This window comes from Camponotus vicinus, unplaced genomic scaffold, assembly GCF_025532165.1.
Source record: "Camponotus vicinus isolate PSW18456_S1 unplaced genomic scaffold, iyCamVici1.0 SCAF_5, whole genome shotgun sequence".
Lineage (NCBI taxonomy): Eukaryota > Metazoa > Arthropoda > Insecta > Hymenoptera > Formicidae > Camponotus > Camponotus vicinus.
This window is the reverse complement of record NW_028141977.1, coordinates 4,443,698-4,457,067: the sequence shown is the minus strand read 5'-3', so window position 1 is coordinate 4,457,067 and position 13,370 is coordinate 4,443,698. Positions and strand designations below refer to the sequence as shown.

Below are 13,370 nucleotides of genomic sequence, written 5' to 3'. Positions count from 1 at the left end.
GATTAGTCTAATATAATCGCTGCATGGAAGTGTTGAACCATCGTTTCATATGGTCTTCAAATATGAAAATTTGAATGTTAGGAAACTTCTTCAAGCAAACACCTATTAGAGAAAAACAAAGTTGTAGTTTAATTAATGTGTGCGTGCGTGTGTGTGTGTGTGTGTGTGCACGCGCGTGTGTGTGCGTAAGTGTGTGTGTGCAATGTGTATGCTTATATACATATATGAAAAACTAACGTAAATTAATCTGAAGATAACTTTTTCAAAAACTAGATAATACTCACTTTCTACTAGATTTTTCAGTTTGGACTTCTCAAAACTGAGCTTGATCCCTCCAGAACCCTTCCAACTAATAAGTCGTGCAAGGTTGTTCTTAATTAGGGTCGACAAAATGGAGTAAGTAAAAAGGGCGGTTGTTTCTCCCTTTCCTTTCCGTAACAGGTATTTGAGCTATAACACAGAAAATCAGTCAAAACACTTCATGAATACATATAAAATATAATATCTGCCTTACTAACAGTGATAAAAAAACTCACCATATGATTATACAACACTTTATTATGTAAGTGACCATCAAAGTCTGCAAAAGATTCCTCAGTTTCTAGTGGCAAAGAAGGGAATCCTTCAGGCCGGTCAAAATTATTTTCATTGGGGAACAACTCGTGCAAAATTTGGGAAATCCCAATGTTGTGCCAATCCATCTTCGCTGACAATTCTTGCATGTAATTTAGGATCAGCTGATCTTTAGGCTTGCCTGTTAAAAAATAACATGAATTAAATGACAGTTTAATTTAGAGTGATGTAATTTATTCATAATATAAAAAATCATCATAAAAACTATTAATTGCTAATGACAGTAACTCTCATTATATCAATTTAAACGTTAACAAAAAATAATCATCAAAAATTGTCAATTGCTAATGAATATAAAATATGTATAAAGTAAAAACAATAAAATAATTTATTCTCATTACTTCAAGAATATAAAAAGATATAAAATATAAGACTTACTAACTGATCTACAGTTTCTGCATTTCAATGATAACAGCGAATCTATTAATAACAAAACCAAATGTTCAATTCGGAATAAAAACTGATCAGTTATATATCACCACAAAAATGACCAATAAAAATATCTTCAAAAGAATTTTGTTGATATAGGTCTATCTGAGGAATTATTTTCTTTATTCATTCTCACATCATTATTGTGGTCAGATTTCTGTGTGACCACATCATAAGATTTTAGAGATTGCTCACCAATATAAGTCTCTTCCACAATTTGAGGTGATTTGACAAAATTATTAGGAAACTTTGTGGATTTAAAGGAGACCCATCATTCTTAGAAACTGAGCATTCTAATTTGGAAAGGGAAATATCTTCATATGACGTTTCAGACAAGTTTTCATCATTAGTAGTTTCTGGAAAACAAATACAATATAAATACAATAAATTACAAAGGCTGACATAAGGATAATCTTATCTCTAAAAAAATTACCTTTTTAAAAAAGAGGTAAAAAAAGGAGCTAAGTCCCGCGTAAAAAACTGTATGTATTTGCAAACCAGTGCGTTAACTATAAAAACCTATCTCCAAAGTCATGTTATTTTATACTATAAAAACCTATCTCCAAATTCGTGTTATTTTATATATAAAAACCTATCTCTAAAGTTGTTATTTTATATCTTACAAAAATTAATGATATCAAATAAAAATTGTGCTAAGTAAAAATAAAAACTTATTAAAATATTTTAATTAAAAAAATTATACAAAATAGTTGTTGTAGTTTCTTACATTATATTTTACAAAATCAAAATAATATCAAAAATTTGCGTTAATTAAAAGTATAAATTTAAAAGTAGTGTAACACTAAAAAAGTTGTACAAAATAATTGTTTTAATTTTTTACAAAAATAACGATACTAAAAAGTTGTGCTAACTGAATACAAATTTTTGCTATAAAATTATTTTTTTTATTTCCAGTATAAAAGAAAAACTGTATTAAATATTTTAAAAAATTATTGAAAGTATAACTAACTATTATATATATTATATTTTTTTAATAATCATATATGAATATATCTTGAAGTTTAATCAAAAAAGAAAAAGAAAATGCAAAATTAATTAAAAAAACTTAGACTTAGCAGTGCTAAGTTTTTTTAATTAATTTTTTTTTACTTATATTAATTTTTAATTTCTATAAATTTTGTTTTCTTGTATTAATTTAAAAAATTTTTATTTTTTTTAATAACTTAATTTTTGTTTTTTATACTTGCATTTTCTTTTTCTTTTTTGATTAAACTTCAAGATATATTCATATGATTATTAAAAAAATATAATATATATAATAGTTAGTTATACTTTCAATAATTTTTTAAAATATTTAATACAGTTTTTCTTTTATACTGGAAGTAAAAGAAATATATTTTATAGCAAAAATTTGTATTCAGTTAGCACAACTTTTTAGTATCGTTATTTTTGTAAAAAATTAAAACAATTATTTTGTACAACTTTTTTAGTGTTACACTACTTTTAAATTTATACTTTTAATTAACGCAAATTTTTGATATTATTTTGATTTTGTAGAATATAATGTAAGAAACTACAACTATTTTGTATAATTTTTTTAATTAAAATATTTTAATAAGTTTTTATTTTTACTTAGCACAATTTTTATTTGATATCATTAATTTTTGTAAGATATAAAATAACAACTTTAGAGATAGGTTTTTATATATAAAATAACACGAATTTGGAGATAGGTTTTTATAGTATAAAATAACATGACTTTGGAGATAGGTTTTTATAGTTAACGCACTGGTTTGCAAATACATACAGTTTTTTACGCGGGACTTAGTTCCTTTTTTTACCTCTTTTTTAAAAAGATAATTTTTCTAGAGATATCACTATTTTTTGTACTATATGTTAAACGAAAAATTTAAATTTTCTTTCAATAAATATGCTAAGAATTTGCCACCCTCATCATATTTCATTACAATACTACGATCCTTTTTGGTTATGTAAATATTTAGATTTTTCAAACTTTGTTATACTTATTGTAAAAATAACAAAGGATAATCACAAATCAATCTGTCATTAGAAATCTACATTTATTATTCATAATAAAATTCCAAATCTAAATTGATAAATAATCATTGTTTTGTTTATTTAATTCATCATTGAATATATAAGTAAAACGGAAAAAGAGTAAGTTTCATAATTCTATTTTTAATACTAAAAAAAATGGAGATAAATTATTGATTACTTATCTAAATATTTTTTGACAGTTTATAAATAATGCAAAATATAAAGCATTCTTCACGAAATTGCTGATACATTACAATATTTTTTTTATATAAGACTGATCGAAATATTGTACTAAATGATAAATTATTAATCACAACTTAGATGTTACATAAATGTTTATGTTTAATAAAGAATTTTTTTACTGCTTTATTTTATAACATTTTTATGTATTATTTAGTCATTTTTTGTAAGAAAAGTAAATGAACATTTTTAGCACCTCTAGGCCACTGCTTTTTTTTAACTTTAGCATCATTAACTTCAATCCAAATATTTATATATAACATAAAACCGCTGGATCAATAAGCATCGAGTATTAAGTCGCCATATTGATCAATGCTTGATGTTCATTGAGCCAGCGGTTTTATGTACGCATATGCAGCTTATGTCAATTTGTGCGATAGCTCTTATTTTAAATCAAAAGATATGTGTGATAATTAGTGTATCACACAATAAGTACATGTAATAGATATATATAGTTGCATCATCTATTATTTCAAGCTCGATATCGATCGACAATTCATCATAGACCAATCAGCTACAAAGCGCCCTTAATATCACTAAACGCCGTTAGTATCACAGAGCGCTACTAACGCTGCGTCGTGAATCACTGCTAGCGCATTCTTGTGGCAGACGTTGGAAACGTATTTCTGTATATTTCTTTGTTATGTTAAGAGGAGTTGACGATGACTATGACGACGTTTCTTAATCGAAATTTTCACAGTTCAGACTTTGCATCATGATATCTCCGTTTACAGAGCACGTAGCGCAAAAATAAAAACACTTTTATTATATAATTTAAACCCAAGCTATCGATTAATTCTACTAAGAACTCGATCCGTTGAGCGGTTATATGAGAAAATAAAAATATCGAGTTATACTCTCAATCCGACTCGCGTAATAAGACACGGAGCGCATCTTTGCTTACGCTGGGACTTAGCTAAGACACTACCGTCTCTCTTGATTGTGTCGTAAATGGTACAATTAAATTGCAGTAATTAGAAACACAAACCAGATTGTGCTGACGACTCTTCCTGTAATTGACGAAAAGTTGTATCTGTTTTTGATGCAGACAAAACCTTCGAAATGACAGAACTTTTTTGCTTAGACTTAGCTAAATTCTTGGCTTTGGCACTGTCGAGTAATTTTTTTAGGTTTGATGACAGAGTTGAGCTGGGTTCGGGAATGTTGTGATTTCCCATAGGTTTTTTCTTTCTCGTTTCCTCATCTGACTCTGAATCTGATAAAAATCGTTTAGGCGGCTTTCTGTTGCGTGGTTTACTGTAGTCTGTATCAACATCTGTTCCAACAACTGTGTCCTCATTCACGGCCTTGTTTCTTGCTTTTAGGGCAACATTAAAAGTAGCTGTGATCACAAAACAAAGATTAAATTAACAAAGTAGACTTGCATAAATAAAAAGATACAACAAAATACTTACAATAACTGTGATGATATATAATGGGCAGGAGTTTCCACACGGATGAGTCATAATCCGCTAAGCTCATCACTAACTTCATACATTTTCCCCTCATGGAACGTGGTGGATAATAACAGAATTCTCTATTCTCGCTAATCTACTTGATTGGTACAACTTCAATAAGGATATCCTCTTCATTATTTCAGGATCAGGCACAAACTCTATCACAGAATACTGTAAAAAAATAAATTTTAAATTATCAAGAAAAGAAACAAAAGCAAAGATACAAATAACAAATAAGATCTCACCAAAAATTTACTGAGAACTACTGTGAAGGAGAGGAATGCAAAGGAAACTGTCTCCATCAGGTAAAATAACACATTTTTGAAAAAAATCCTGCAACCTACACATGCTTTTTATAGAGTCTACATGTGATACTTTAAGAATTCCAATGGATGAGGAAGGAAGTGGATAGTCATAATAATCTTCTTTGCAAAGAAACCTATGGCCTGCTAATAATATATTACCATTCGGTGGAACTACAACTTCGGTTAAAATAAATATGTTTCCATCTTTTGATGAGAAACAGCAATTAGCTTCATTAGTTGAAAGAGTTACACCCTTTAAATATATTTCAGCGTAACGGTCACCAGGAATTTCTGGAACAATATTTCTAAACAATTGCTTCTTTAATATAACTCTATTAGAATTTGATCTCCTTGACTCTGTAATAAGATGCCCTTCTGTTTCAATGTCCCTATTAGCTAACTGCTGGAGAGGTTTATAAGTTGAACGCAAGTGATGTTTAATCAGAGCCATAAAAGATTCGTACTTAAAGGCACTGAAATCCAATAATGTCCCATTTTCCCGACATTCAGCAGCCATGTGACACAAAGAATGTACATTGTATACCACATATGATTCATCAAAAACATCTAGGGAATGCTTGATAAACTCACGATATATATTTTGTCAGCAATAACAATTCAATGGTTGCTTTTAACAAATTCAGAGGATGACAGAATGTAAGATGCAGAATGAATTAATAGAAAGTTCTTATAAGTGTTTTCATGAAGCCTGTATCGGAAAATACGCACTCCATCATACAGGAGAAGACGCCTCCATTCAGTTGCTTTGAACTTGGCCTGATAATACAAAGATCTTGGTCTACGATTAAACTCTATAGGGATCCAAGGAGCAATGTCAATCATATCAGAACATAAATTGAAACGTGCTAGCCTTGAGATTTTACCATATGTGATAACTTGATATCCGCAGAGATACTGAACCCATCTTTTAAAAGCTCCTTCAAATAATAGATGCATTGGATCTAAACGAAACATCGAAACCATTCTATTGTTGTCACTTCTCATAGCTTTTAAAGGTGATTCTCCATCATGATGATCAGACTGATCCTTTCTCCTAAAGGATTCATCTGTGCGCAATGGTGCATTGAGATCCAGAAAGATTTCACGATTTTTAAAACGCGCACCTCTTATTGTGCACTTTTCACATGCATAGGTACTGGTGTGGCTTGAAATACATTTCACATATTGTCGTGCTACAGCATCGAGTATGTAATTCCTGATTTTAAAAGGAAAGAGACTGCCATGGAAGTCATAACCATTCAGTGCTAATTCATCAACTTCATGAATAAAGTCCGCTAAAAAAGCACCAAGATTGTCTGGTTTCCAATACCATGCCACACACCTATGATAAATGGTTTAATTTCTCCTACAAGACAACCTAGTATAGGCCAGAAGTTATCATCAGTGCTACGAAATAATGCCAAACCATCAATGTTCACATCAATAATAATTTCTTTGTGTTCAAGCAAGTAATTATCTGTGATTCTTTCATTTAAATTTTTAATGATATTTTTACTTTTAATGATACTTTACCACATTAAACCTTCACCATTACGTTTCAATTCAATTCTACGTGGAGTTTGCAGTAAAGTCTTGTAAGACTTTGATAAAAAGCTATGAATGAGTCGTAATCCTGCAAGAAGCTCATCAATTTTCTTATGCGCAACACCTCTCATTGCCCATTTCTTCAAAAATCTTGACAGGTATTTGTAAGAATCCTCTGGCTGAATGTCGTTCTGATCCTGAATATTAATTGCAAACTCTGCATCTGTATTATTAATAGTTTCAGCCTCCATATCTTGCTCAAAATTAACATTGCAATTATTATCTAGTTCATTATCAGATAGATTTAGTTCATTATCATTGGAACTGCTTGAAAAGTTGTTTCGGCTCTCTTCCATCTCTAAATAAATTGATGAATCATCTTTATCTAAATGTTGATCGTGATCTGCTAGCTCAAAAACTTCTAATTCATCATCAATTTGATCCAAATTCTGTCTTACTTCTTCAGTGTATAAACGCCTTTTGATCACTTTTACAGATGCAGCATGTAACCTGCGTTTCATTTTTTTTTGTTTTATAGTAAATGAACTAAAGAGGAAAACACGCCTGAATGGCAGAAAATTATCAAGTTAATAAATAGGTGTCTTTTCTATTATAATTCTAAATACAACCAAAGAGTAAGGTTAGATAGGTCGATCGGTACATTACAACAGTTTTATTCCAATCTCTACGTTGTTAATACACACATAAAATCTAATTATAAGAAAAAACTAAACAGATACTTATTAAGCACACACTAAACACAACATCCATATAACCTCTATCAAACAGAATCAAGGGACTATATTAATATTAATACAATTAATATACCTTTGATGGATTCATTTTCTTCTATATAGTCAAACCACGCTGAACCGCAACACAAAACTAATGGCGAAAACGCGAATGTTTTTTTCTTAATCCTTTTTTCTCTTGATTTTAAAAGCAGGCTTCTTTGTTCTAAAGCACGATCTTATTGTACATATAAGACGCGCATGTTCTAAAATAAACAGCGCCTCTTTCGCGAGTGACTCTCAACCTTGACATGCTTCTATTATAGCCCATATTCTGAATCTTCTTTTATCGATAAAAGTGCCTCCAAAAGCGGTATATAAGCCTTCTGATTGGCTACAGGCCGCTTTTAGAAGCACTTTTATTGATAAAGGAGGATTCAGAATATGGGCCTATATATATGACATTATACAGACATATTAACATAATTATACTAGATATATAAGCGTATACCATAAAAAAAAATTGAATGGCTTGTTTGCAAATACATATAAAGCAAATCATTTTTTTTTCTAATAAAATGTCCACGCAGGTCACAATGACGTCATTTTGACGTCACTGCAGGGAGTCTTGATATGAAATTGACGTTTTGAAGTCAAAATGATATCATTTTGATGTTATGGTGACTTTTTGTTCTCCTTGGGTACCGGCGGGGTGGTTGCGGGAGGGGGGGCCGAAGGTCCCCCTTGCACCTCCCGCGCGCGCGCGCGTGTGTGTGTGTGTACACATACATTTGTGATATCTTTTAATTGTATTAAATTCTATATAAATTTAAATTGTATTAAATGTATTTAAAATTATTATTTTTTCATATAACAGCTAAAATAGTAGGTTTATGAAAAAAATGCATATAACTTTTTTTGTAGTTTTTCAGCGGCTTTATTTTCTGCTTAAAATTTTTTTCTCAAATCAATATTTTCGGAGATAAAGAGCATTAAAATTGTAAAATTCTTTTGTTAATAACTTTTTAATAAACAACGAGCGACGGCTAAAACTTTTTGGATGTTACTCAAGGCAGTGATCTTGACAACATATGTCAAGGTCAAGGTAATCGAAGGTAGGGAGGTTGGGTATGGGATTGGAGAAATGGAGGGGTCTGGGGGGAAGAGGCGGGGGGTGATCAATAAAGAGGTGGGGAAGGGAGGGGGAGGTAGGTAGCCAGGAGGAGAAGGGATACCCGGACTAGGACGACGTGCTGATAAGCACCCGAGGTTGTCAAACCAGTAGCCCGGGGATTGTGCGAAACAGGGACTGCCCCGATAAAAACAGTTACGTCACATCCTCGTCGAATCCACGTATTTTACGTGGCTTACGTGGATGCAGATTTATCCACGAATTATCTACGTGGATACAACTTTCTTTTTTTATTATTACATCGTACTTTATTCTCGAAATATCAATGTAGATTTCATATGGATATTTCTATTGAAATTATGATTAATCATTCAACAACTCGGTAATATTGTAATGTTAAAAGATATTTTATTAAAATTTTTCAATTGTAATTTTGTATCTGAAATATTTCAGAAATATACCTGCATCATGTTTTTTATAATATTTATAATATTTATATTATAATATTATAATATTTATATTTTATATAATATTGTATTTGCAATATTTCTGAAATCTTTCAGAAAGATAAAAAAGTTTGCTAAAAAAAAGATTATATCTGTATGTTTCTACATATGTAATAGTACATATGTATATAGAATATGCTTCCTCGCTTTGCCGCTATGCAGCGCTGCATCAAATTAGCTAACTCGTATTCAACTTTTCGTCATAAAGTGTATATAAAGAACTGATACTAACACGGTCCGAAGTTTATTTTTTCTTTTAAGGACCGTCTACGATGGAAGTAATATTGGTGGAGTGGACGGTGGAGTAAGGCATAAGCGAATGGTTCTTTTCCATTTCGCATTACTCCTAGGCTGCGTTCCTTTTTACGCTTTCAGCACTGAAAGCGTCGCTCTATCTTCGTTTGATATTCGATGTGCAACAAAGACAGAATGATGCTTTAAGCGTGTAAGCGCTCAAATGGAACGCAGCCCTAGTCTTACGCCTTACTCCACCGTCCACTCCACCGTTATTATTTTCATTGTAGACGGTCCTTTAGTCAGTTTAATTTAATAAACTGATTTAATTTAAAATAATTCGTTTAATAATCTGGATCGCTTGTTGGGATTCAGAATATGGAACAGATTATTTGAAATTAAACGGATAAATGGGAGATAGCCTATTTATTGCGTACATATTAAAAATAAAATATAAATAAAAATAAAATTATTCTTATGGCCGAGTGTATTTATATACTTTTATAAATGTCCAAGATATTCACTTATCAAAAATGAAAAAAGTAATATGTCTCGAAAGTTCATGAAATTTTCACATAGATTCCACGTAGATTCTAGTACCGTTTTTGAGCGGATTATCCACTTGAATATCCACGTAGATTCAACGATATTAATCTACGTGGTAATAACGTGGATTTCACGTACTGTTTTTGTCGGGTAATCGCTTAATAGAGGATGCACGCAGTTTCCAAAGATGAAATTAAACACTTAATAGAGGATCTATAAATGTTTAAAGAACTCTTTGCATACGCCATGTAAACGCTATGCAAACTCTCAAAAACGCTATGTACAAACGTCTTTCAAACGCTGCAGTGTTGCAATTTTTGTTCTACAAACTCTTTACTAATCGTTTTTAAACTCTCGACGAACTTCCACAAACGTTCATGTAAACGCCAAACAAACGTTCATGAAACGTCTCATTTTTGCCAGGGAAGTATCCTCTATAATTTTCTCTATCTGTTCTAAACACTATTCCTCATGAATTCATAAAGTTTACATCTGTTGAATGGAAGAGAATACTATGCGAATATTTTAAGAAGTTTTCAAGAACTCCAATGTTTTCGTCAGAATTTTTATATCGAAAAAAAAAATGTAATTTGCAATTAACAATTACATTTTCTTTTGAAACAATTATATGTTTTCTTTACACCAATTGATTTCTCTCATTATTTTGTACATAAAAGTATTAAGGTAAGATAATCGAAAAATGAATATTTTACAAGATATTTTACGGTTTATGTAAAATTAAGAAATTATTTCAAGTCTCATAACTTAAAAAGTACTTAACGAAAAGGTACTTAATTATAGTGTTTTGGAAAGCTCTCGAGATAAGCTATAAGAATATGCAATGAAAAATAGTAGGTTCCATTTAAGAAATTGAAGGTGACCTTTATGTGACCTTCAAATGACTATCCAAGGTCAAATTTTTGCCACCATCTTCTGTCCCCCTCGAAGTCAAGCAACTTTTATTTGAAACATTTTGTTGTACATTCAAAAATAAAAAAGTTATTGGGGTGGGTAACTAAAAATGGCTCACCCTGTATATACAGGGTGTCCTAGACTACACGTACACCCCTTTTCTTTCAAAAACTAAGCATTTTAGAGAAAAACGTTTTCAACAAAAATTGTATGGTTTTGAGAGGAACATAAGATGATGTCATTGGTTTGACCTTGGATGACATCGTTAAGGTGAGGTCAAGGACACCTTTAATTTCTTAAATGGAACCACCTATTTTTTATTGCATATTCTTATAGCTTATGTCGAGAGCTTTCCAAAACACTATAATAAAGTATTTTTTCATCAAGTACTTTTCGAGTTATAAGGCTTGAAATAATTTTTTAATTTTACATAAACCATAAAATATCTAGTAAAATATTCATTTTTCGATTATCTTACCTTAATACTTTTATGTACAAAATAATGAGAGGAATTAATTGGTGTAAAAAAAACACAATATTGTTTCGAAAAAAAAAATGTAATTTGCAATTAACAATTACATTTTTTTTTTCGAAACAATTATGTGTTTTCTTTACACCAATCGATTCCTCTCATTATTTTGTACATAAAAGTATTAAGGTAAGATAATCGAAAAATGAATATTTTACAAGATATTTTACGGTTTTTATAAAATTAAGAAATGATTTCAAGCCTCATAACTTGGAAAGTACTTAATGAAAACTAACTTAATTATAGTGTTTTGGAAAGCTCTCGAGATGAGCTGCAAGAATATGTAATAAAATGTAGGCGATTCCATTTAAAAAATTGAAAGTAGCCTTCACGTGACCTTCAAGTAACTATTCACGGTCAAACTAATGACACCATCTTATGTCCCCCTTGAAACCATACAACTTTTGTCTGAAACATCTTTTTCTAAAATTAAAAATAAGAAAGTTATTTGTGGTGGGACATTAAAATGGGACACCCTGTGTGTGTGTGTGTGTGTGTGTGTGTGTGTGTGTATATATATATATATATATATATATATACACACACACACACACAGGGTGTCCCATTTTAATGTCCCATCACAAATAACTTTCTTATTTTTGCGTTCTGTATATATACAAGGTGACCCATTTTAACTTAGGCAGCCAAATAACTCGAAAAATAAGCAAGATAGAGAAAAATGTTTTAGACAAAAGTTGTATGGTTTCGAGGGGGCCATAAGATGGTATCATTGGTTTGACCTTGAAGAGTCATTTGAAGGTCACGTGAAGGTCACTTCAATTTTTTTAAATGGAACATCCTATATATTTTTGTACATTCTTGTAGCTCATCTCGAGAGCTTTCCAAAACACTATAATTAAGTACATTTTCGTTAAGTACTTTTTGAGTTATGAGGCTTGAAATAATTTCTTAATTTTACATAAACCGTAAAATATCTTGTAAAATATTCATTTTTCGATTACCTTACCTTAATAGTTTTATGTACAAAATAATGAGAGGAATCAATTGGTGTAAAGAAAACACATAGTTGTTTCGAAGAAAAAATATGTAATTTGCAATTAACAATTCCATATTTTTTCTTAAAAACAACTATGTGTTTTCTTTACACCAATTGATTCCTTTCATTATTTTGTACATAAAAGTATTAAGGTAAGATAATCGAAAAATGAATATTTTACAAGATATTTTACGGTTTATGTAAAATTAAGAAATTATTTCAAGCATCATAACTCAAAAAGTACTTAACGGAAAGGTACTTAATTATAGTGTTTTGGAAAGCTCTCGAAATAAGCTACAAGAATGTACAAAAATATATAGGGTATTCCATTTAAAAAAATTGAAGTGACCTTCACGTGACCTTCAAATGACTCTTCAAGGTCAAACCAATGATACCATCTTATGGCCCCCTCGAAACCATACAACTTTTGTCTAAAACATTTTTCTCTATCTTGCTTATTTTTCGAGTTATTTGGCTGCCTAAGTTAAAATGGGTCACCCTGTATATGTGTGTGTATATATATATATATATATACAGAACGCAGGTGGTCCCTCACAAAACTGAACCCGGTCCTCCTGATGGCCTCGATGCGTCTCACTGTGGGTGTGGGGGGAGAGGGCCCAATCCTGGGTGGAAGTAGGTGTAGAGGAGGTGGCATTGAGGCTTCGCAAAGCTCTTTGGGGAGCTTGCGACGCCTCGATGCCAAGGGTAAGGAGGGGATGCGGAAGGAGGTCGGCGTACTGGTGGACCGAGGAGATCGCAAAACTCCGCGAAGCCTCGGTCCAAGCCAGGCGCCGACTTCAAAGGTGTCTGCGTCGGAGAAACAGGAGCGAGGCGTGCATTGAGCAGGCGCTGGGGGAGTACCAGGGGCCTGGGAGGAACTCATCTCCTCCCTGAATGAGGATCCGTGGGGGCGCCCGTATAGAATGGTACTCAAGAAGTTGAGGCCGCGGGCGCCTCCGACCACGGAATCCCTGGACCCTGGTTTCCTCGGGGAGGTGGTTGAGACCCTCTTCCCCGGGGGAGCGGGGGACGCGACCCCCTTCCCTTTCTTAGGAGAAGTGCCCGAGTGGAGAAAGGATTGGGAGGTGACAGCGGAGGAGATGAGGGATGCTGTCTGGAAAATGAAGCCGAATAAGGCTCCTGGTCCGGACG

At 31.9% G+C, this 13,370-nt stretch overlaps 1 pseudogene across 1 annotated transcript; it reads right to left on the bottom strand.

The window, feature by feature from the left end:
- Positions 1 to 4,549: 4,549 nt before the first annotated feature.
- On the bottom strand, positions 4,550 to 7,149 carry LOC145971882 (uncharacterized; annotated as a pseudogene). Its single transcript, XR_014438995.1, has 4 exons — positions 6,686 to 7,149; positions 5,024 to 6,610; positions 4,737 to 4,949; positions 4,550 to 4,663 (listed from the first exon to the last, which is right to left on the bottom strand). The product of XR_014438995.1 is annotated as an uncharacterized LOC145971882 (transcript).
- Positions 7,150 to 13,370: the final 6,221 nt, after the last annotated feature.